General features: G+C 38.6%; 1 protein-coding gene across 3 annotated transcripts in view; it reads right to left on the reverse strand.

Annotated features, from left to right (window-relative positions):
- RGSL1 (regulator of G protein signaling like 1) overlaps window positions 1–25,377 on the reverse strand; it is a 204,075-nt gene that overhangs the window by 29,711 nt on the left and 148,987 nt on the right. The gene's annotated exons all lie outside the window — the stretch shown is intronic.

The raw sequence follows: 25,377 nt of genomic DNA on the forward strand, positions 1-25,377 counted from the left end.
CAAGCTATTCCAAGAAATAGAAAGGGAAGGAAAACTTCCAGACTCATTCTATGAAGCCAGTATTACTTTGGTTCCTAAACCAGACAGAGACCCAGTAAAAAAAGAGAACTACAGGCCAATATCCCTGATGAATATGGACGCAAAAATTCTCAATAAGATACTAGCAAATCGAATTCAACAGCATATAAAAAGAATTATTCACCATGATCAAGTGGGATTCATTCCTGGGATGCAGGGCTGGTTCAACATTCGCAAATCAATCAACGTGATACATCACATTAACAAAAAAAAAGAGAAGAACCTATGATCCTATCAATCGATGCAGAAAAGGCCTTTGACAAAATCCAGCACCTTTCTTAATAAAAACCCTTGAGAAAGTCGGGATAGAAGGAACATACTTAAACATCATAAAAGCCATTTATGAAAAGCCCACAGCTAACATCATCCTCAATGGGGAAAAACTGAGAGCTTTTTCCCTGAGATCAGGAACACGACAGGGATGCCCACTCTCACCGCTGTTGTTTAACATAGTGCTGGAAGTTCTAGCATCAGCAATCAGACAACAAAAGGAAATCAAAGGCATCAAAATTGGCAAAGATGAAGTCAAGCTTTCACTTTTTGCAGATGACATGATATTATACATGGAAAATCCGATAGACTCCACCAAAAGTCTGCTAGAACTGATACATGAATTCAGCAAAGTTGCAGGATACAAAATCAATGTACAGAAATCAGTTGCATTCTTATACACTAACAATGAAGCAACAGAAAGACAAATAAAGAAACTGATCCCATTCACAATTGCACCAAGAAGCATAAAATACCTAGGAATAATTCTAACCAAAGATGTAAAAGATCTGTATGCTGAAAACTATAGAAAGCTTATGAAGGAAATTGAAGAAGATATAAAGAAATGGAAAGACATTCCATGCTCATGGATTGGAAGAATAAATATTGTCAAAATGTCAATACTACCCAAAGCTATCTACACATTCAATGCAATCCCAATCAAAATTGCACCAGCATTCTTCTCAAAACTAGAACAAGCAATCCTAAAATTCATATGGAACCACAAAAGGCCCCGAATAGCCAAAGTAATTTTGAAGAATAAGACCAAAGCAGGAGGCATCACAATCCCAGACTTTAGCCTCTACTACAAAGCTGTCATCATCAAGACAGCATGGCATTGGCACAAAAACAGACACATAGACCAATGGAATAGAATAGAAACCCCAGAAATAGACCCACAAACGTATGGCCAACTCATCTTTGACAAAGCAGGAAAGAACATCCAATGGAAAAAAGACAGTCTCTTTAACAAATGGTGCTGGGAGAACTGGACAGCAACATGCAGAAGGTTGAAACTAGACCACTTTCTCACACCATTCACAGAAATAAACTCAAAATGGATAAAGGACCTGAATGTGAGACAGGAAACCATCAAAACCTTAGAGGAGAAAGCAGGAAAAGACCTCTCTGACCTCAGCCATAGCAATTTCTTACTTGACACATCCCCAAAGGCAAGGGAATTAAAAGCAAAATGAATTACTGGGACCTTATGAAGATAAAAAGTTTCTGCACAGCAAAGGAAACAACCAACAAAACTAAAAGGCAACCAACGGAATGGGAAAAGATATTTGCAAATGACATATCGGGCAAAGGGCTAGTATCCAAAATCTATAAAGAGCTCACCAAACTCCACACCCGAAAAACAAATAACCCAGTGAAGAAATGGGCAGAAAACATGAATAGACACTTCTCTAAAGAAGACATCCGGATGGCCAACAGGCACATGAAAAGATGCTCAACGTCGCTCCTTATCAGGGAAATACAAATCAAAACCACACTCAGATATCACCTCACGCCAGTCAGAGTGGCCAAAATGAACAAATCAGGAGACTATAGTTGCTGGAGAGGATGTGGAGAAACGGGAACCCTCTTGCACTGTTGGTGGGAATGCAAACTTGTGCAGCCACTCTGGAAAACGGTGTGGAGGTTCCTCAGAAAATTAAAAATAGACCTACCCTATGACCTAGCAATAGCACTGCTAGGAATTTATCCAAGGGATACAGGAGTACTGATGCCTAGGGGCACTTGTACCCCAATGTTTATAGCAGCACTCTCAACAATAGCCAAATTATGGAAAGAGCCTAAATGTCCATCAACTGATGAATGGATAAAGAAATTGTGGTTTATATACTCAATGCAGTACTATGTGGCAATGAGAAAGAATGAAATATGGCCTTTTGTAGCAATGTGGATGGAACTGGAGAGTGTGATGCTAAGTGAAATAAGCCATACAGAGAAAGACAGATACCATATGGTTTCACTCTTATGTGGATCCTGAGAAACTTAACAGAAACCCATGGGGGAGGGGAAGGAATAAAAAAAAAAAGAGGTTAGAGTGGGATACAGCCAAAGCATAAGAGACTGTTAAAAACTGAGAACAAACTGAGGGTTGATGGGGGGTGGGAGGGAGGGGAGGGTGGGTGATGGGTATTGAGGAGGGCACCTTTTGGGATGAGCACTGGGTGTTGTATGGAAACCAATTTGACAATAAATTTCATATATTAAAAAATAAAAAAATTTAAAAAAAAGATAAGAGATGATAAAAATTAAAATGGAATCCCAACAGGGGTGCCTGGGTGGCTCATTTGGTTGAGCATCTGACTCTCAATTTTGGATTGGGTCATGACTTCACAATTTTGTGGGTTTGACCCCGTGTCAGGCTCTGCATAGGCAGTGCCGAGCCTGCTTGGGATTCTCTCTCTCTCTGCTCCTCCCCTACTAATGCTGTCTCTGTCTCTCTCAAAATAAATAAATAAAAATTTTTTTAAAAATAAGAAAAATAAAATGGAATCCCAACAAACTGATTTGGATACAGAAACCAGTGGCTATTAGATTTATGGTTCAAAGGAGGACAAAACCTGATCTTCACAGGAGCAGAGGTTGTGTACCTCAAACCCATTACCACTGACACTAAATTGAATCAGCACCTTAGAGCAACTGGAAAAAATAATATTAATTTACAAAGATCTTTGATTGGGTATCAGCAACCTGGAGGTTAAGATGGCCTATACCTAACATATTATTCCTTACAACATCTCCATGGAAAACAGCAGGGGAAGCTAATATAATAATGAAATTAGGACTATTAACTGTGATTTATGAAAAGGGACAGACACATACACTGCAACATGTGGAAGCAACAGAACAAATTAAAAGGTCAACTTTTAAACTGCATCCTGGTGGGACAGAACAGCATTATTTACAGTATTTGCAGGCACCAGAAACCCAGGGGAACTGACTGATAAGAACAGCTGAGGAAGTAAGTCAAGATAGAGGCTGTAAGAGAAAGGCTGTAAGGGGTGCCTAGCTGGCTCAGTTGGAAAAGCATGCTATATTTGAACCCCACTTTGGGTATACAGAATACTAAAACAAAACAAAACAGACAAAAAACTTAAAAAGATAAAGCCTGTAGCTTGTAGCTTTAACACTCCTCTTTATAGACAACAGCTACAGCTAATAAAATAGACCCAATCAAAATAGACCATCTAGACTATCTACATAGTCCATCTACAAAATAGACCATCCAAATCTACAAGGCATTTTTGGCTACCTAGACCACTTAGACCACCACCCTTGAAAACAAATTATAAAAGTAGAAACTAAAATAGATACCCCTGAAATATATAGGAGAGGTAGAGAAACAGAAACAACAAATCTTCATAGTAAATAGACCTACAGAAAATAAACCCACATATACCCACTAGTCCATTTACTGTAAATACTACCCTGTTATAAAACCTAATCTCATTAGTGGACAAATCACTGATAGCCAAAGAGAGCAAACCCTATGAGCTCCCCATAGGGATTCATCAGTCTCTTCCTCTTGGCTCAAGCCAGAGACAATTGTTTGTACAAATAGAAACCTCTTCTGCAAATAAAAACACGCTATGTATACCACTATGTTGTTAGATACTGGATCCCAATAACAGTGACACAAGGAGATCCTACTAATTTAGAAAAATTAAATTAAAAAAAGGACTGATTGAAGGATTAGAAGGAAAACTAACCCCCATACACATGGATATATATGTAGATTCCTAACAATGAGGACAGACTTTAAAACTAAATGCCTTATAAGTCCCAATTTAGAAAACATTCTTAGACTGGATATAACAGGACAAACAAAAGGAAAACATTCAGGAACTTCTAAAAGAACAAATGATTGTGTCTCCTATTTTACCATATAAATAACTCAATCTGACCTGTGAAAAAGTCCAGAAAGGTCATATAGATTTATAGATTTTAGGAATTTAGGAAAATAATCTCTCCAAATTGAGGGAGCACTCCCAAATAAAGGCATTATCATGAACAATATCACCACTGGATCTGGCACTGATTACATGGGGTAGACTTAGCTGTCATATTCTTTGCTATTCCAATTGATCAAGACAGCCAACCCAAGATGCATTCACAAGGGAAGGCAGATGATAGGTTTACTAGGTTACCAACAGGAGACCTTAACAGCCAGTAATAGCTTGCAACTTTCTTTTTCTTTTTTTAAAAATATATGAAATTTTTTGTCAAATTGGTTTCCCTACAACACCCAGTGCGCATCCCAAAAGATGCCCTCTTCAATACCCATCACCCTCCCTCCCCTTCCTCCCCCCCCCCCATCAGCCCTCAGTTTGTTCTCAGTTTTTAAGAGTCTCTTATGCTTTGGCTCTCTCCCACTCTAACCTCTCTCTCTCTTTTTTCCTTCCCCTCCCCCTTGGGTTCCTGTTAAGTTTCTCAGGATCCACATAGGAGTGAAACCATATGGTATCTGTCTTTCTCTGTATGGCTTATTTCACTCAGCATAACACTCTCCAGTTCCATTCACGTTGCTACAAAGGGCCATACTTCATTCTTTCTCATTGCCACGTAGTACTCCATTGTGTACATAAACCACAATTTCTTTATCCATTCATCAGTTGATGGACATTTAGGCTCTTTCCATAATTTGGCTATTGTTGAGAGTGCAGCTTGCAACTTTCTAACACAAGACATCCAGGCCTTTTGGGAAAACACAACACAACACAACACACACACACCAGCATTTCTTATATTGATGACATGCTCATTTATGGTGCTAACTTGGAACAGACTAGGGTTGTAACAGAGTTCATTGAATTCCTTACACTCAAAGCATGGACAATTAACTCAAGTAATGTCTAAGGACCCTACACTACAGTAAAATTTCTAGGCACAATTTGATCCTCTGAAGGCAGAAAAATAACAGAGCCAGTCATAAACAAGATAGATTGTATCCCAGCTCCTACCACAAAAGAAACAGCTCAGAAACTGATAGGACTGGGGTGCCTGGGTGGCTCAGTCGGTTAAGCGTCCAACTTCAGCTCAGGTCATGATTTCACGATTCATGAGTTCGAGCCCCGTGTTGGGCTCTGTGCTTACAGCTCAGAGCCTGGAGCCTGCTTCGGAATCTGTGTCTCCCTCTTTCTCTCTGCCCCTCCCCCACTCATGTTGTCTCTCTGTGTCTCTCAAAAATAAACAAACATTTAAAAATTGAAAAAAGAAAAAAGAAACTGATAGGACTGTTTGGATATTGGAAACAGCACATATCACTAATGGGATATTTTCACATGGTCCAAGACCAGATACTAACCAATTGAAAGACTCACCTGGGCACTCTATGAAGCCCTAAAAACTACGTAAGCCAATTATACTGAAACTCCGATAGCTTATTCTGGAGTAAAGCAGACCCCTGAGAGAGAGGAATTATTCCTGACCATAAATTCCTAACATAGAAAATGTATATTTCCATGCAGGATTAATGGATGAAGGGTCAGCTCTCTGCATGAATTGAGAAAATCTCCACAATTCCAGACATAGATTTTACAGAATTTCCGAGGGGTCAACCTATTGAAGCTTGAGCAGTTGGGCAATGGGGACCACTCTGGTCCATGGCACTCAACAATGCTTGGTTTTTAGATGGATCAGCTTCCATGACACCATCAAGAGAATGCTGGCCTTGAGGACTAGTGATGGTCTTACCTTGACAGAATCAGGTTCTGGAGAACACAATGTGCTTAACAAATAGCCATAAATTGGTGAGTAATATGGGAAGTGAGAGTAAGGTAGACCTTTCCTCAGACTTATGGACAGTAGCTAATGGAATAGCAGTTTTGGACATGAACAGGGCAGAAAAATTACTAAATAATACCAAATAAGAACATAATGAAGTAAGGACATAGGGCAGAAAATAGCACTGGCTGGCATCTCCATGTTTATCACTGATGTTTCTGCACATCAGAAGAACAAGTCTGAAGTAACCAAATTTAATAGCCAGATAGACAAACTCGGTAGGTAAACTAAAGAAGTGGAGAGACCTAAAATTTAACTTAAATAACCCAATAATTTATGGCTAATGAGGAAACCAATTCAAAGCATAACTATACATAAACAAGAAGGACAATGGACTTACAACCTGAACACACAGATATGCTGAATAACAGAATCATACTGTGGGCACAACGTCAAAAAGATCTTGTGGCACACATGGCACTGGAACATGTTAGAGGTAAGAAACACGTATGAGCCTACCAAATCCCTCCAATTTCATATTAAGAAATGTGGGAATCACTGAAAGTTTAAAGCATGCGGGTCATTAATGAATACTCCAGATGACATCAAAGCTGACAGACCCTTCCAAATTATACAAATGATTACATAGGACTCATGCCTGTATCAGAGAATAAACTGTATGCATGCACCATTGTAGACATGGTCAGGAATAGGATTACCCTATCCCTGCAGAAAAATTAATCAAAAATCTGCCATCAGAGCATTAGAAATCTGGGTGCTTGCTATGGTAGCCCAGCCATCAAAAAATCAGATCAGAGCACCCACTTTACAGGAAAGTGAATATAAGATTGGGCAAAGAAACAAGGCATAATGTGGAAATTCCACTTACCCTACAACCCTACTGCCTCTGGGTCAACTGAAAGGTATAATGATTTGCTCAAGCAATAGCTTAGGCTGCTTCCTAACAATCTAGATGTGAAAGCTTGGACTAAAGCAATCTGGGAGGTGGCAAGATCTCTAAAGCATAGATATAGAAAGCATGGAAAAACTCCTATTGAATGAATATACAACACTGGGGAAAGGAAGCACCTGCCACTAACAAAACCTATTGGGTGACCTAATGAAAAGGAATATTACATCAAATTAAGGAAAATAATACAATGATTCTATAAAAATTTCATTATAGATATATACCACCTTTTATTATATCAACACTAGAGGTCTACTATTTACTCTAGCATGATGCAGGGTGATTATGCCTGGGGAAATATTGGCAATAATGGTTATAATGACTATAGATATCCTTGAATGGCAAGAAAAATAGGAAGAAATTAAACATTTTGAGGACAGTGCTTTTATTTTGTAGGCATAAAACCTCTGTGCATCTTCAACTCTAACAATTATGAAGTAGATCCATGCAGCACACTCCTTGCTGGCCATACTATTTTACCTATTGCTTACTACTGGATATCATACTTGCTATATGTATGGACACTCTTCCAACAGACTCAGCAATAGCAGTTAGGCCACCATTCCAAAGTGGAATGCATCTACTGGTCCATGTACAACTCCACTGTCTGTGACATCCTCTACTTCCTTCACAGATCACCATCTTGGGTCATCTTATTATAACTAAGGACTCAACAGCATCACCAGCGTCATCCATACCTCCAAGTCCAACCCCTCTCCATCTCACCCTTCAGTATCAGCACCGTCTACTCACTGAGAAACCTTTAATCAATGGAAAAATCAAATACTAGGGAACCTAGTGGAAGTCTCCAAAGAGTCTCTTCAACAATATTCCCTACTAGACACTGATTTGAAGGATGAAGGTTGGCCTGAACTACTAACTGGTCCCTGTTATAACCCAGCTTATATACTAATACAATCAGGTACTGACTTTTCTACTTTCCTTATCATACCTTACTGAATTGAGTATAGCATTGGACACATGACAGACTGTGAAAACCTCAATTTAATTTCTGAGATACTTTGTATGCTAGTATTTTATAAAAGAGTAACAGTTGAGTATGCAGAATGGGCAATTATATCTTTAAATATTAACAGGCTAGAAACTGATCAGTTACTATACTCAATTAACACTGTTTAATCCATATTCACCTATTAGAAAATAAATCAATCCATGGATACCATGTTTAGCCTTTACAAGAATAAGGACAAGTTGTCAGGTGTATAGCAATATATAGGAAACTTAGCATATAACACTTATCATTATCCTTCATGGTAGACATCGGGTTTCTCTCTCACACTGCAGGTTTCTACCCCAAGAACATAGGAACCTAGGTTACTAAAACCTATCATGGTCATATTGGAACCTATAATAGCAGGCTATGCTTTGATATTTAATATGCAGAACTTTAAATAAGATACAGATCCTCAAATTTTGTTCAGTTTTATCCATATTTGATTATGCTCAATTTATAACATATGCCAGAAACAAATTCACTGAAGGAAGGAAACTCTTGCAGTTCCTTGTTGGACTTGTAGGAAGTTTAATTGGAGGAACAATGGCAGTCATTTTTTTTAAGTAGGCTCTATGCCCAGCATGGAACCCAGCATGGGACTTGAACTCACAACTCTGAGATCAAGACCTGAGCTGAGATCAAGAGTCAGACACTTAATGACTGAGCCACCCAGGTGCCCCTGGCAGTTACTTTTTTACTAACATCATACTTAATGATGAAAAGCTGAATACTTTCCCATTAAGCTCAGGAACAAGACAAGGATGTCCACTTTTTCCACTTTTACTCAGAATAGTGCTGGGAGTCCTGCTACACCTATCAGACATTTCTTTTTTTTTTTTTTTTTTTTAATTTTTTAACGTTTATTTATTTTTGAGACAGAGAGAGACAGAGCATGAACGGGGGAGGGGCAGAGAGAAAGGGAGACACAGAATTGGAAGCAGGCTCCAGGCTCTGAGCCATCAACCCAGAGCCCGACGCGGGGCTCGAACTCACAGACCGCGAGATCGTGACCTGAGCTGAAGTCGGACGCTTAACCGACTGAGCCACCCAGGCGCCCCACCTATCAGACATTTCTATTCACTACTAGCAAAGTAGAAGAAATAGAAATTAATAATCTCTTTTACAATTGAACCAAAAAGGATAAAATACATAGGGATAAATTTAACCAAGAAGGTGAAAAATTATAAAACACTGATGTGAAATTATAAAACACTGATGAAAAAAATGAAGAAGACACAAACAAATGAAAAGATAATACTGTGTTCACAGATTGGAAAAATTAATATTGTTAAAATGTTTTACCCAAAGCAATCTACAGATTCAATACAATACCTGTCAAAATACCAACAGCATTTTTTATAGATAATCCTAAAATTTGTATGGAACCACAAAATACACCTAATAGCCAAAGCAATATTGAGAAAGAACCAAATTGAAGTTCTCAAAATCCTAGATTTCAAGATATAATACAAAGCTACAGTAATCAAAACAGTATGTGCTGGCACAAAAATAGATACATCAATAGAACACGATGGAGAACTGAGAAACAAACCCATGCTTATATGATTAATTAGTCCACATGAAAGGAGGCAAGAATACAAAATGGGGAAAATATAGTTTGTTTAATAAATGGTGTTTGGAAAACTAGACAGCTACATGCAAAAGAATGAAACAACTTTCTTACACCATACACAAAAATAAACTGAAAATGGATTAAAGACCTAACCGTGAGACCTGAAACCATAAAACTCCTCAAAGAAAACACAGGCAGTAATATCTTAGACATCCACCTTAGCAACATTTTTCTAGATATGTCTCCTCAGACAATGGAAGCAAAGAAAAAATAAACTATTGGGACTACACCAAAATAAAATCTTTGCATGGCAAAAGGAAAACAACAACGAAACTAAAGGCAACTTACAAATTGGGAGAAGATATTTGCCAATAAGGGATTAATAGCCAAAATATATAAAGAGTTTATGGGGTGCCTGGGTGGAATCTGACTTTGGCTCAGGTCATGATCCCACTGTTTGTGAGTTCAAGCCCCACATCAGGCTCTCTGCTCTCAGCACAGAGCATACTTGGGATCCTCTGTCCCCGCCTCTCTCTGCCCTTCCCCCACTCTCTCTCTCAAAAATAAATAAACATGAAAAAAAAGAATTTATGCATCTCAATACCAAAAAAATAAAAAAAAAACAACAATTAAGAAATGGGCAGAGGACCTAAACAAAATCCTAAAACATACAGATGGCCAATAGACACATGAAAAGGTGTTCAACATCACTAATCATCTAGAAAATGCAAATCAGGGTGCCTGGCTGGCTCAGTCAGTAGAGCATGCAACTCTTGATCTCAGGGTCATGAGTTTAAGACCCATGTTGGGCACAGGGCTATTTACAAAAAAAAGAAAAGAAAATGTAAAATTAAACCATAATGAGATATCACCTTACATTTATCAGGATGTCTAGTATCAAAACGACAAGAAAGTAGTATTAGAGAGGATATGAGAAAAAGGGAACACTTGTGCACTATTGGTAGGAATATAAATTGGTGCAACCACAATGGAAAACAGTATGGAGTTTCCTAAAAAAAAATTGAAAATAGAATTACCATATGGTTCAGTAATTCCACTACTGGGTATTTACCACCCCCCCCATAAGAACACTAATTTGAAAAGATATATGCACCCCTAGGTTTATTGCAGCATTATTTACAATAACTGAGATATGGAAGTAAACTAAGTGCCTACTGATAGATAAATAGATTAAAAAGTTGGTATATGTACATAATGATGGAATACTACTCAGTTATAAAAAATGAGATCTTGCCATTTGTGACAACATGGATGGATCTAGAGGGTATTATGCTAAGGGAAATAAAAGGAAAAAAATATATGACTTCAATTTTTGTGGAATCAAAAAAAATGTACAAAAAGAAATAGAATCATAAATATGGAGAATAAAATGAGGATGGGTGAAATAGGTGAAAGAGATAAATAGGTACAAACTTCCATTTATTAAATAAGGCACAGAGATGACAAGTGCAGCCTAGAGAATATAGTCAGTAATATTGTAATAACGTATGATAGATCACAACTATACTGATTGTGAGCATAGAATGTATTGTTGAATCACTATGTTGTACGTTAACATTGTATGTTAACTATCCTTCAATGAAAAAAGACAAAATGTTTCTCTATAGATTGTCAATTGTTGCAATTAAACTTTGTTAATGTGTGGAATACTCTTAGAACAGCTATAATCTTGGGGCAATACTGGTCATCTGAGATAACAGACAACCCAACCAGAAGTAAAGTAGATATCACATACCCTAATGGCTGTGATTCCTTGGGCAACTGAAAATTAGAAGCAAAAATTTTTACATCATTAAAGGAAAAAAGAAACCCATGATATTGGGGTCCACACTTTTGCCATTCCCCAATATCAACAGGGAGAGTGGAGCCTACAGGCCACAGACAGCTTCCTTATGATAAAAGAAAAACATGTTCCTAAGTTGTTGTTGGAATGGAACCAAAGTACCTTTATTAGACAGTGGATATACCTATGGTAGAAGTACCTATGACTATGGCCATGATGGTCCCTCAATCAGTTACATATACTATGATAAACTGACCGGGATAGTATGCACTAAGCCAAGCCTCATCCTAACCTATTAGAGTCAAGGGAAAAATAAGGAACATATGATGGGATGTGTAAAACTAAAACAGGTAATGGATCCTACACTAAAAAGAAAAATATGTTATTCCAGATTAATAGAAGGTAAAGGAACTATTAAAATAACTGGAGAAATAAAACTTAGGACAAGAAAACTTAGGACAACTTAGACACATTTGGAAGATGAGACGAATAAAGTCAAAATAACTTTGCAGGAATTGAAAAGAGAACAAAACATGCATCCCTAAAATAATGACATCCCTGAATTCTGATGTTAACAATTGAATGTGTGTTTAATAATGCTATGCGAGCATATAATCTGGAGCATTATAAAAATGATCTCTACCTGGGTATATATTTGTCAAGAAGTCAAACTGAGTGGTTTAATAAGGTTAAGTTTTTGTTGTTTGGTCTTTAATGTGGTACCATGTTAAAGAGTTCTTTATTATGTTTATATCGACATGGTTGTTTAAACTGGTCATTAAACTGTGGTGTAAAAGAATGTGCATCAAGGGAAAAATACTCCCAAAATATGACTGTTTGTGATTAAGATTGTAAGTGATGTGGAATCAAGGTGGAATGGTATTTTTGTGAGCTTAGATTTGTATTGGGCATTACACCCTTAGTATTAATTAGCATGTGAGCGATTTGGAATGACGGGATGTTGTATATTGGTTTGATATGATTTCATATACACTTGTTTATGACAAAGACAAAAAAAAGTTTTTAGGAGCAAAGTTGTTTCAACATAAGAAAAAAATATGTGGAGTCAGGATGTTATTATCACGTCTGTTCTCACTGAAAATAATAACTCAGCTGCTGAGGGAGTCCAGTAGTGGGGGGGCTTATTAATAAAAACATAAAGAAACAATTATGGCAAGGGGGCATATAGACTATAAACGCTGAGGGTCTGTGAGGATGATCTGGGATTCATTGGTCAGGGCGAGACTACACTGTGTTGAACTGATAGCCCTTAAAGACCTTGGGGCAATTAACTCCTGCCTGGTAAAAGCAACTCTTTCACAGGCAGTGGAGAAAGTTGTACAGAGACCTCTCACAAAGATCATTTTGCCCATTAACACTAGCACAGTTGTCCCCTAGCAATCTGCTCCAACAACACAGGACGTTTGCTTTTGTACTAGCGGCTGGACTTCAGCTCTTGGCTGGGTAAGCGGTCTCTGCCAGGTACCAACTCTGATAAAGGTACACATCAACTAATTTTGGACTTGACTGCTTCCATCTCTCCTTGCCTGGAACAATAGTGTGATTCATCTGACATTGGTTTGGAGTAGATTTCTTTATTGGCTTATTAAAAGACATTATCCTGTATGCTATTGGCTTGTGAGGTTTGCACAGTAAATCAGCTTTGAATACATTGTTGGCAGGGCATCTGAGTGGCTCAGTTTGTTAAGCGTCCAACTCTCGATTTCAGCCTGCCTCAGGCTCTGTGCTGACAGCATGGAGCCTGCTTGGGGTTCTCTCTCTCCCTCTCTCTCTGCCCCTCCCCTGCTCTCTCTTGCTCACTCTCTCAAAGTAAATAAAACTTAAATTAAAAAAAAAATTACATTGTTGGCAAAGACAAATGAGTCTGTGAGCATTATTTGTTTCCCTAAACAAAACAGCCTCCAGGGGGAATATGTGCATCTGTGTAGGTTAGGGCTTGAAATTGGGCAGATGCCCGGTACCTCCAAAGCCTATTCCTGTGCCACAGCCTCAACCAACATTGCCATGTTCCCGGTCCCTGGATACCCTGACCTGCATCACTTGGCATCAGCAGTCCACACCCTGTCAGCTGCCCAGGGCCAGCTGGGGACCTCCAGGACTGTGGAGCTCAGGTAGGTCCTGAGCATCCAACCTCATTGCCTCAAGGACAGAGAAAACCCATCTCCTAAAAATCACTCTGAGGTGGCCATTGAATGGGCAACAGTCAGTCCCCATGTGTACTTACTGTTTGCTGGGTCCCAGGCTTCTGTGGCAATCAAGGCTCCCAGAAGTCTCTCACTGGAAAATATGTCAGCCAGCCTACCTAATCCAGCCCTAGCAAGGTGGTACATGTTTCTCCAGCTCTGCCTTCAGGGGAATATATGCATTGGTATAGGTTAGGGCTGGAATTAGGCAGATGCCAGGTATCCCCAGTAGCCTTGTCCTGTGACCTGGCTTCACAGTACATTGCCCTGTTCCATATCCCTGGGTACCCTGACCTGTACCTTCCATGCATGTGCAGTCCACATCTTGTTAGTAGGCTTTTGGCTGCAGGGGTCTTGCAGGGCAGTGAAACTCAGATTGTTCACAACCACCTACTTGGCCTCCATAGTGGAAAGAATCCAATCCCCCAGAATTTGAGGTAGCAGGTTTAAACTAGTGACTGTCAACCTCCATTTTGGACTGGCTTCCTGATAGAGTCAAGGCTGCTCCAGACTTCTGGGATCCTTCCTCAGTCTATTATTGGAGGGTACCTTGGCCAGCCATCCCATCCCTACCTGGCAAGGCAGTCCAGATTTCTCCAGCTCTGCTTCAGTGTGAATATGCACATTTGTGCAAGGGAAAACTTGGAACTAGGAGGATGCCATGTGTCCCCAGTAGAGTGCTTCTGTGACCTGGCCTCACCCAACATAGCCTTGCTTCAGGTCCCTAGCTACCTTGACCTTCATGCTATGCATATGTACAGTCATTCTTGCGCCACCTGACTCTGGACTGCAAGGGAAACTCCAGGCCTGTGGAGCTCTGGCTGAACCTCAACCTTCAAAATGACCTTAGGGTGAAGAAAGGCCTCTCTGCATAATCTTTCTGAGGCAGCAGCTTTAAACTGGTGTCAATTAGTCCCCTTTTCATGCTGGCTGCCTAATGAGGTCCAGAACTTCTCCAGCAATCACAACTCCAATGGGAATGGAGGCGGGGGCGATGCCAGGTCAGCCCTCCTGGTCCAATCCTAGCAAGGCTATTAAGAGTCATCCAGCTTTAACTTTATGTGTATTTGTGTAGGTTGGTCCTTGCACTGAAGCAGCTACCATGGACTCCCAATAGCCGGTTCCTGTTACCAAGCCTCTCTCAACAATTGTCCTGTTCCAGATCTCTGCCTAGCTTGGCCTGCATAGCCCACACATGTGCACTATGAACCTGGCTGGCCAGGGCCTTCCAGGCCTGTGGAATGTGGGCCTATCCACAAATAACAGTATAGAGGTTCAGCTCAAAGCATCTTCAGAGAGAGTGAGGGTAGGCTCTGTCAATCTTATAAATTTGCCTGTAGTTTGATGGTCTCTGGTGATATTCCTTTTTTTTTTTTTAATTTTTTTTAACATTTATTTTTGAGACAGAGAGAGACAGAGCATGAACAGGGGAGGGGCAGAGAGAGAGGGAGACACAGAATCTGAAACAAGCTCCAGGCTCTGAGCGGTCAGCACAGAGCCCGAAGCGGGGCTCCAACTCACGGACCGCGAGATCATGACCTGAGCCGAAGTCGGACGCTCAACCGACCAAGCCACCCAGGCGCCCCTCTGGTGATATTTCTGAATGGCCTATAGAACAACAGGCATGAAGATTATCTATATTCAAGCTATTGTGGGGATTTCCTTGAAGTTTATATCAGGTCATTCATTTTCAGTTTGCAGGGCTTCAGGAAAAAGGGAAGTTTTAGTTCTCAATGATTCTAAGTTGAAACGATGGGAGAAAATGGAAAATGTTATTTTTGACAGTTGTGTAGCCAGACACGGGAGGAAAATAAAAGAATTCAGTATCTAGTCTCATTTACAGAACCTCAAAGATGATTAATAGAAATAGAATCTAATATCCACAAAGGGGTGTTACTAAAACATAATTTGTCTCTCTAAAGTGACCACATTTATAAAAAAATATTTATCTTTGAGAAAGAGAGAGAGTGCAAGCAGAGAAGGAACAGAGAGAGAGAGGGGGAGACACAGAATCCAAAGCAGGCTCCAGGCTCTGAACTATCAGCACAGAGCCTGATGCAGGGCTTGAACTCATGAACCGTGAGATCATGACCTGAGCTGAAGTCAAACACTTAACCAACTGACCCACCCAGGCACCCTGAAGTGACCACATTTTTAAAGCTAGCCAAATTAACATTTTTTGCAAAATAAATTTAGTTTTAATAAACCTGACCTGATCATTTACATAAGTACAAAATAACAATTGATGAAATAGACTCTTTTATAACTGCTTTGCTGGAACTTCTCATAGGAAATCTGCAGATTGAAATTTTAAGTCTCTTAAGGGCAAAAGGCCAAATACTTGCCATCAGACTGCCTGTAATACACATAGATTTGTGTTACTTCCTCTCTTCTTGTGGTTCTCAAAATATTCAGAGGTTCTTGCATTTGCTTGGAAGTAATCTTGTTTCCTTACCTAGTAAGGCTGCTAAGAATCCTATAAACAATGTGTCAGGCTGTTTTTCCAAGGGGCTTTATTGGCTCTATAAAGTCAACATTAGTTCCTTAAAACTGGTTATATCTGAGTCTAAACAATGCTTCCAATTATGTCCTGTTACAAGGAGATCATATGCTTTTAAACTTATGCAAATCAGTATAAGGCCCTGCAAAGTGGCTCCTGCCCCACATACCTGACAGACAGACCTGGCCTGGACAGGTACCACTTCAAATGACTCTTGCCCTGGGGGTGGGGGTGGGAGGCTGAAGATGAGGTTGGAGTGGGCAACACATGTCAGCACACATGACAATTTCTGCAGCCAGATCTCTTAGCTGGCTGCACAGGGAAAAGCCCTCCCTTCGGTGGGCCTGCAGCGATGGCAGAGACATAAATAGGCCCACTGCTAGCCCCACCCACCAATAAGCTTGCAGTGGCCACAGGCAGGTCTCTGAACAGAACAAGGAGTAAACCCTGTCCACTATGCCCACAGCAGGCAAAGTGGGTTATTGCAGCTGGCTGGGCTGAAGGCAACTGAAGATCATCCACAACAAGAGGACATACCCAGTCCAACCAGGGGACACCCTGGAGTACCTGAAGCTGGTGATTTGGTGGGGGAGGAACTATGCTATAGGGCACCACAGGACTTCTACACAAAGCCACTGTTTTCAAGACTAGAAGACATAGCTGACCTAATACATAGAAATAAACACAAAGAATTAGACAAAAGAGACAGAGGAATATGTCCAAAATGAATGAACAAGGAAAAACCACACCAAAAAAACTCCTAAATGAAATGGAGATAAGCAATATATCTGATAAACAGTTCAAATTAATAGTCATAAAGACACTCACTGGACTTGAGACAAAAGTGGATAACTCAATGAGAACTTCAACAAAGAGACAAATTAAATTAAGTAGTTATTAAAATTAAATTAAATTAAATAATTAAAATGAAAAAGGACCAGTCAGAGCTGAAGAATTCAATAGCTGAAATGAAAAATATGCTAGAGAAAATCTATAGTAGATTACAGGCTACAGAAGAACAGATCAGTGATCTGGAAGACAGGGTAGTGGAAAGCAAACAAGCAGAATGACAAAAAGAAAACAGAATAAAAAATGAGAATATGTTAAGGAAGCTCTGTGACATCATCAAGCATAATAACATTTTTATTATAGGGATTCCAGAAGTAGAAGAGAGAAATAAGGGGTCAGAAAACTTATCTGAAGACTTAATAGCTGAAAACTCTTCTAATCTGGGGAAGGAAACAGGCACCCAGGTCCAGAAACCATAGAAAGTTTTAAAGAAAATGAACCCAAGGAGGATCATAGACACATAATAATTAAAATGGCAAAACGTAAAGATAAAGAGAGAATTTTAAAAACTGCAAGAGAAAGGAAAACAGTTACACACAATGGAAACTCCAGAAGGCTACTAGCTGACTTTTCAGCAGAAACTTTGCAGGCCAGAAAAAAGAGGCATGATATATTCAAAGTGCTAAAAAAAAAAAGAAAGTACAACCAAGAATATACTACCCAGCAAGATTATTCAGAATAAGAAGAGATAAAGAGTTTCCCAGACAAACCAAAAGTGAAGGAGTTCATCGCTCCTAACCCAGCCTCTCAAGAAATATTAACAGAAATTCTTAAATGGAAAGAATAGGCCATAACTAGAAGAAAATTATGAAAGGAAAAATTTTTAATTAAAGCCATACATTTGGTAAAGATAGATTAATCACTTATAAAGCCAGTATGGAGGTTAAAACACAAAAATAATAAAATTATATTGTAGATATAAAATTATATCTACAAAAATTAGTCAAGGAATACACAAAATAAAAACATGTGAAATATGACCTTACATACATAAAACATGGAGCGGGAAGGAAAATGTAGTGCTTTTAGAATATGTTCAAACTTAAGTAACCATCGAATTAACATAGACTTCTACATAAGTAAGATGTTATATATGAACCCAATGGTAACCAAAAGTCAAGCTCCTATAACAGATAAGCAAAAAATAGAAATCCAAGCTTAACACTGAAGAAAGCCATTAAACCACAAGGGAAGAGAGTAAAAGAAGAAGAAAGGGACAGAGAACTACAAAAACACCTAGAACACAATTAATAGAATGGCAATAAGTATATACCTATCAATAATTACATGTAAATGGACTAAATAGTCTAATCAAAAGACATAGAGTGAATGAATGTATAAACAAACCAGACCCATCTATTTATTGCCTACAAGAGACTCACTTCGAACCTAAAGACTTATACAGCCTGAAAGTGAGGGGATGGAAAAAGATATTTCATGCAAATGGAAGTGGGGAAAAAAAAAAAAGCCAGAGTAGCAATACTTATATCGGATAAAATAGATTTTAAAACAAAGACTGTAGGGGTGTCTGGGTGGCTCAGTCGGTTAAGTGTCCGACTTCGGCTCAGGTCATGATCTCACGGTTCATGGGTTCAAGCCCCATGTCGGGCTCTGTGCTGACAGCTCAGAGCCTGGAGCCTGCTTTGATTCTGTGTCTCCCTCTCTCTCTGCCCCTCGCCTACACACTCTCTCTCTCTCTCTCTCAAAAAACATAAAATAAAAAATAAAATTAAAAAAAAACAAAGACGGTAGGGGTGCCTGGGTGGCTCAGGTGGTTGAGCGACCAACTTCAGCTCAGGTCATGATCTCACGATTTGTGAGTTTGAGCCCTGCGTAGGGCTCTGTGCTGACTGCTCAGAGCCTGGAGCCTGCTTCAGATTCTGTATCTCCTTCTCTCTCTCTCTGCCCCTCCCCCACTCATGCTCTGTCTCTGTCTCAGAAATAAATACACATTAAAAAAAAAAATTAAAACAAAGGCTGTAGCAAGAGACAAAGAAAGGCAGTACATAATGATAAACATCAATCTGACAAGAGGATATAACAATTGTAAATATGTATACATCCAACATAGGAGCACCTAAATACATAAAGCAAATATTAACATACATGAAAGGAGAAATTGGCAGCAATACAATAATAGTAGGGAATTTTAACACCCTACTTATATCAATGAATAGATCATCCAGACAGAAAATCGCCAAGGAAACATTGACTTTGAACTACACATTAGACCAAATGGACCTAACAGATACATGCAGAACATTCCAACCAAAACAACAGATTACACATTTTTTTTTCTAGTGCACGTGGAACGTTCTCCAGGGTAGATGTCAGACCACAAGTTACCATATGTTAGACCACATAGAAAGTATCAATAAATTGAACAAGTTTGGAATCATATCAAACACCTTTTCTAACCACAACAGTATGAAATTAGAAATCAATTATGAGAAAAACACAAACATATGGAGAGTAAGCAACATGCTACTAAATTACCAAAGGGTCAGTGAAAAAATAAAATATGAAATTAAAAGTTACATGGAAACAAAAAATTGAAAATACAATGGCCCAAAAACTTTAGAATGCAGCAAAAGTAGTTCCAATAGGAAAGTTTATGGTACAAAGGCCTTCCTCAAGAAATAAGAAAAATCTCAAACAGCCTAAACTTACACCTAAAGGAACTTGAAAAATAACAAATTAAATCTAATGCTAGTAGAATGAAGTAAATAATAATGATTAGAGCAGAAATTAATGAAATAGACAAAGAAAACAATAGAAAAGATGAACCAGAGCTAGTTCTTTGAAAAGATAAACAAAATTGATAAACCAGTTTTGTTCACCAAGAAAAAAAAAAAAGAGAGGACTCAAATAAAATCAGAAATGGAAGAAGAGAAATAATATTTGACACCACAGAAATACAAGGATTGTAAGAGACTACTATGAAAAATTATATGCCAACAAATTGGAATAGAAGAAATGGATACATTTGTAAAGACCTACAATCTCCCAAAACTGAATCAGGAAGAAATAGAAAATTTGAATAGACCAATTACTAGTAATGAAATTGAATTAGTAATCAAAAAACTTGGGAACAAACCAAGGTTTGGGACCAGATGGCTTCATAGATAAAGTCTACCAAATATTTAAAGAATAGTTAATGCATATTACTCTCAAAGCATTCCAAAAAAATAGAAGAGGAAGGAAAACTTCCACATACATTTTATGAGGCCAGTATTACCCTGATGCCATAATCCAAATTACGATAAAAAAAGAAACTTCAGGCCAATATCTCTAATGAACATAGATTTAAAAATCCTCAACAAAATATTAGCAAAATGCATTCAACAATACATTAAAAGGATAACTCACAAGAATCAAGTGGGGTTTATTCCAGAGATTCAAGTGTGGTTCAATATTCACAAATCAGTCAGTGTGATAAAACATATTAACCACAGAAAGAGTAAAAACCATATGATCTCAATAGATGCCAAAAAAGCATTTGACAAAATTCAAGTTTATGATAAAAATGTTCAACAAAGTGGGTTTTAGAGGGAATATACCTCAACATAATAAAGGCCATATATGACAAACCCACAGCTAACATCATACTCAATGTTGACAAACTGAGAGCTTTTCCTTTAAGATCAGAACAAGACAAGAATACCCACTCACCACTTTTATTCAACGTAATGCTGGAATTCCCAGCCATACCAATCAGACATGAAAAATAATTAGGGTGGGAGGAGTTAAGATGGTGGAAAAGTATCAGGACCCTAAGCTTTCCATTCCCCTCAAACACAACTGCCTTGAGGTCAGATCACTTGGAACACCCAGAAAACTGATCTCTGGAGTGGCAGAAGGATCTCCACAGTTGGAGAGAGACAGTTTGACCTCCACAGTTGGAGGGAGACAGTAGTAGGTGTGTGGAAGTGAATTAAGAGAGAGAAAAACAGCAGTGCTGTGGAAGGAAGGGAACCCTTTTCATGGAGAGACAAAGGGAGAGAAAGAGAGAGGGGTTGAGAAAGTGCAGCATTGAGTTCGCACAAGAGAAAAACCTCTCTGGGGAGAGCACACCTGGGGAGTAGGGAGCTGGCCCTGGAGTGCATAGTGTCATGTGGGGATCTCTGGGGTGCACTGGGAGAGAACATTCCCCTTCCTGGAGTACTTTTGGAAGAGGGCATATTGCCTTCCCAAGGACAAAAACCCTGCAGGCACTAGTCAAAGGCCTTTCATCAGCAGGGGACAGACATGCACCCAGAGGAATATAACCTTCAGGGGTGCTACACCATAGATCCCACATACTGTGCAGGTGTGGGACTGCTTTTCAGGGACAGGATTTCAGACACAGCATGGAGAGACTCTACTCCAGAGGAGGGGAGTGGATCTGCACAGTGCCAGGTCCTTTAAGACTTTGGGTTTTGAATCCCAGCCACATGCCAAAGAAAAAAAACGCAGGGGAGTGGTGCAGGGTAAGCTGACTGCTATTAGAATAGGAGAATATATTTGCAAATGACATATTAGATAAAGGGTTAGTATCCAAAATCTATAAAGAACTTGTCAAACTCAACACCCAAAAACAAGTAATCCAGTGAAGAAATGGGCAGAAGACATGAATAGACACTTTTCCAAAGAAGACATCCAGATGGCTAACAGACACATGAAAAGATCCTCAACACCACTCATCATCAGAGAAATACAAATCAAAGCCACAATGAGACACCACCTCATACCAGTCAGAATGGCTAAAATTAACAACTCAGGCAACAACAGATGTTGGCGAGGATGCGGAGAAAGGGGAACACTTTTGCACTGCTGGTAGGAATGCAAACTGGTACAGCCACTCTGAAAACAGTAGGGAAGTTCCTCAAAAAATTAAAAACAGAACTACCCTATGACCCAGCTATTGCTCTATTAGGTATTTATCCTGAGGATACAAAAATGCTGATTCAAAGGAGCACATGTACCTCAACGTTTATAGCACCACTATCAACAATAGCCAAATTACGGAAAGAGCCCAAATGTCCATCAACACACTGGAATACTACTCAGTGATCAAAAAGAATGAAATCATGCTATTTGCAACAGCATGGATGGAGCTAGAGGGTATTATGCTAAGTGAAATAGTCAGAGAAAGACAAATACCATAAGATTTTACTCATATGTGGAATTTAAGAAACAAAACAGAGGAACATAGGGGAAGGGAAAGAAAAGGTAAAAACAGATAGGGAGGCAAACCATGAGACTCTTAAACATAGAGAACAAACTGACAGTGGCTGGAGGGAAGGTTGTTGGAGCGATGGGCTAAATGGGTGATGGGCATTAAGGAGGGCACTTGTTGGGATGAGCACTGGGTATCACATGTAAGTGATAAATCACTGGGTTCTACTCCTGAAGCCACTACTACACTGTATGTTAACTAAATTAAATTGAAATAAATAAATTTTAAAAAAGAATTAAAAGGCATATAAATTGGTAAGGAATAAGTAAAATTGTCACTATATATAGAAAATCCTAAAGACTCCACCAAAAAAAAAACCTATTAGAAATGATAAATAAGGTCAGTGAAGTTGCAGGATACAAAATTAACATACAGAAATATGTTGCATTTAAAAATAAATAAACATTAAAAATTTTTTTTTTTTAAAAATGGGGCGTCTGGGTGGCTCAGTCGGTTGAGCGTCTGACTTCAGCTCAGGTCATGATCTCGTTGTCTGTGAGTTCAGGCCCCGCGTTGGGCTCTGTGCTGACAGCTCAGAGCCTGGAGCCTCTTTCAGATTCTGTGTCTCCCTCTCTCTCTGCCCCTCCCCGCTCATGCTCTGTCTCTCTCTGTCAAAAATAAATAAACATTAAAAAAATTTTAATAAAAAGAAATATGTTGAATTTATACATGTTAATAATGAAGTAGCAGAAATAAAAATTAAGAAAATAATCCTATTTACAATTACACTAAAAAGAATAAAGTACCCAGGAATAAACTTAACCTAGGAAGTGTAAGACCTATACTCTGAAACCTGTAAGAAACTGATGAAAAAAATTGTATATGACACAAATAGTGATACCACATTGTTGAAATGCCCATACTACTCATGCACATTCAGATTCATCAAAATACCAAGAGCACTTTTCACAGAACTAGAATAGTCCTAAACTTTGTATGGAATAGCAGATACTCCCAAATAGCATTAGCAATCTTCAGAAAGAAAAACAGAACTAGAGGTATCACAATCTCAAATTTCAAGGTATATCACAAAGTTACAGTATTCAAAACAGTATGGTATTGGCACAAAAATAGACACATAGATCAATGAAACAGGACAGAGAGTCCAGAAATAAAGCCGTGCATAGATGATTAATTAATCTATGACAAAGGAGGAAAGAATATACAATGGGTAAAAGAAAGTCTTTTCAATAAATGTTGTTGGGAAAACTGATGGCTACATGCAAATGAATGAAACTAGACCCCTTTCTTATACCATACTCAAAAACTGAAAATGGAATCAAGATCTAAATGTGAGACCTGAAACCATCAAAGAAAACATGGGCAGTAATCTCTTTGATATCAGCCTGAGCAACATATTTATGGATATGTCTTTCTAGACAAGGGGAAAAAAAAAACAAACTATTGGAACTACACCAAAATAAAAACATTTTGCACATTTCATTAACAAAATGAAAAGGCAACCTACTGAATGGAAGAAGATATTTGCAAATGATAGATCTGATAAAGGGTAATATCCAAAATATATAAAGAAATTATATAAGTCAACACCAAAAAACAAAAAACAAACCAAAAAACCCCAATCCAATTAAAAAATGGGCAGAGGACCTGAATAGATATTTCTCCAAAGAAAACAGACAGATGGCCAACAGACACATACAAAGAAGCTCAACATCACTCATGAGCAGGGAAATGCAAATCAAAACCATAAGGAAGTATTACCTCACAACAGTCGAATGGCTAGTATCAAAAAGACAAAAAAATAAGTGTTGGCAAGGGTATGAAGCAAAGAGAACTTTCTTATACTGTTGGTGGAAATGTAAATTGGTGCAACCACTGTGGAAAACAGTAAGGATGTTTCTTCAAGAAATGAATAGAAATACTGTATGATCCAGTAATTTCATTTGAGTATTTCCCCAAAGAAAGCAAAAACTCTAATTTGAAAAGATATATGCATTCCTATGTTTATTGAAGCATTATTCACAATAGCCAAAACATGGGAAGCCCAAGTGTCCATCCATAGATGAATGGATAAAGAAAATATGGTGTGTATGTGTGTGTGTGTGTGTATTTGACTATTACTCAGTTATAAAAAAGAATGAGATCTCACTGCTTGTGACAACATGGATGGACCTAGAGAATATGTTGCTAAGTGAAATAAGTCAGACAGAGAAAGACAAATCTATGACTTCATTTATATGTGGAATCTAAAAAACAAAACAGTGTCTTAAATACAAGAAACAAACTGGTGGGTGCCGGAGAGGAGACAGTGGAGAGCTTGGCCAAAATAAGGGGGAATTAATGGGTACAAACTTTCAATTATAAAAAAAGTCATGGAGATGAAAAGTACAACCCAGGGAATATGGTCAATATTGTAATAATGTTGTATGTGACAGATGGTGACTATACTTATTATGGTGAGTAATGTATAGAATTAATGACTATGCTGTACACCTGAAACTAATGTAGCATTGTATGTCAATTATACTTCAATAATAACTAAAACATGAAAAGGAAAAAACTTTTTACAATGTCTTAAAAGCAAACTGACAGTCCAAGAAAACTTTATTTTATTTATTTACTTATTTATTTATTTATGAGAGACAGAGACAGAGAATGAATGGGGGAGGGATACAGAGAAAGGGAGACTACAGAATTCGAAGCAGGCTCCGGGCTCTGAGCTATCAGCACAGAGCCTGACGTGGGGCTTGAACCCATGAACCATGAGATCATGACCTGAGCTGACCTTGGATGTTTAACCACCCAGGCACCCCAAGAAAACTTTACTTTTTAACAAAGAGAAAACCCAGTTTCAATTTTGCATCAGTGTACTTTTGATATGAAAACTCATTTACTTAAATTTACTCCCATCTTGAAGCGGGAACCCTCTTGCACCATTGGTGGGAATCCAGACTGGTGCAGCCACTCTGGAAAACAGTGTGGAGGCTCCTCAAAAAGTTGAAAATAGATCTACCCTATGACCCAGCAATAGCACTGCTAGGAATTTACCCAAGGGATACAGGAGTACTGATGCATAGGGGCACTTGTACCCCAATGTTTATAGCAGCACTCTCAACAATAGCCAAATTATGGAAAGAGCCTAAATGTCCATCAACTGATAAATGGATAAAGAAATTGTGGTTTATATATACAA

The sequence above is a fragment of the Panthera leo genome, chromosome F3, assembly GCF_018350215.1.
Source record: "Panthera leo isolate Ple1 chromosome F3, P.leo_Ple1_pat1.1, whole genome shotgun sequence".
NCBI lineage: Eukaryota > Metazoa > Chordata > Mammalia > Carnivora > Felidae > Panthera > Panthera leo.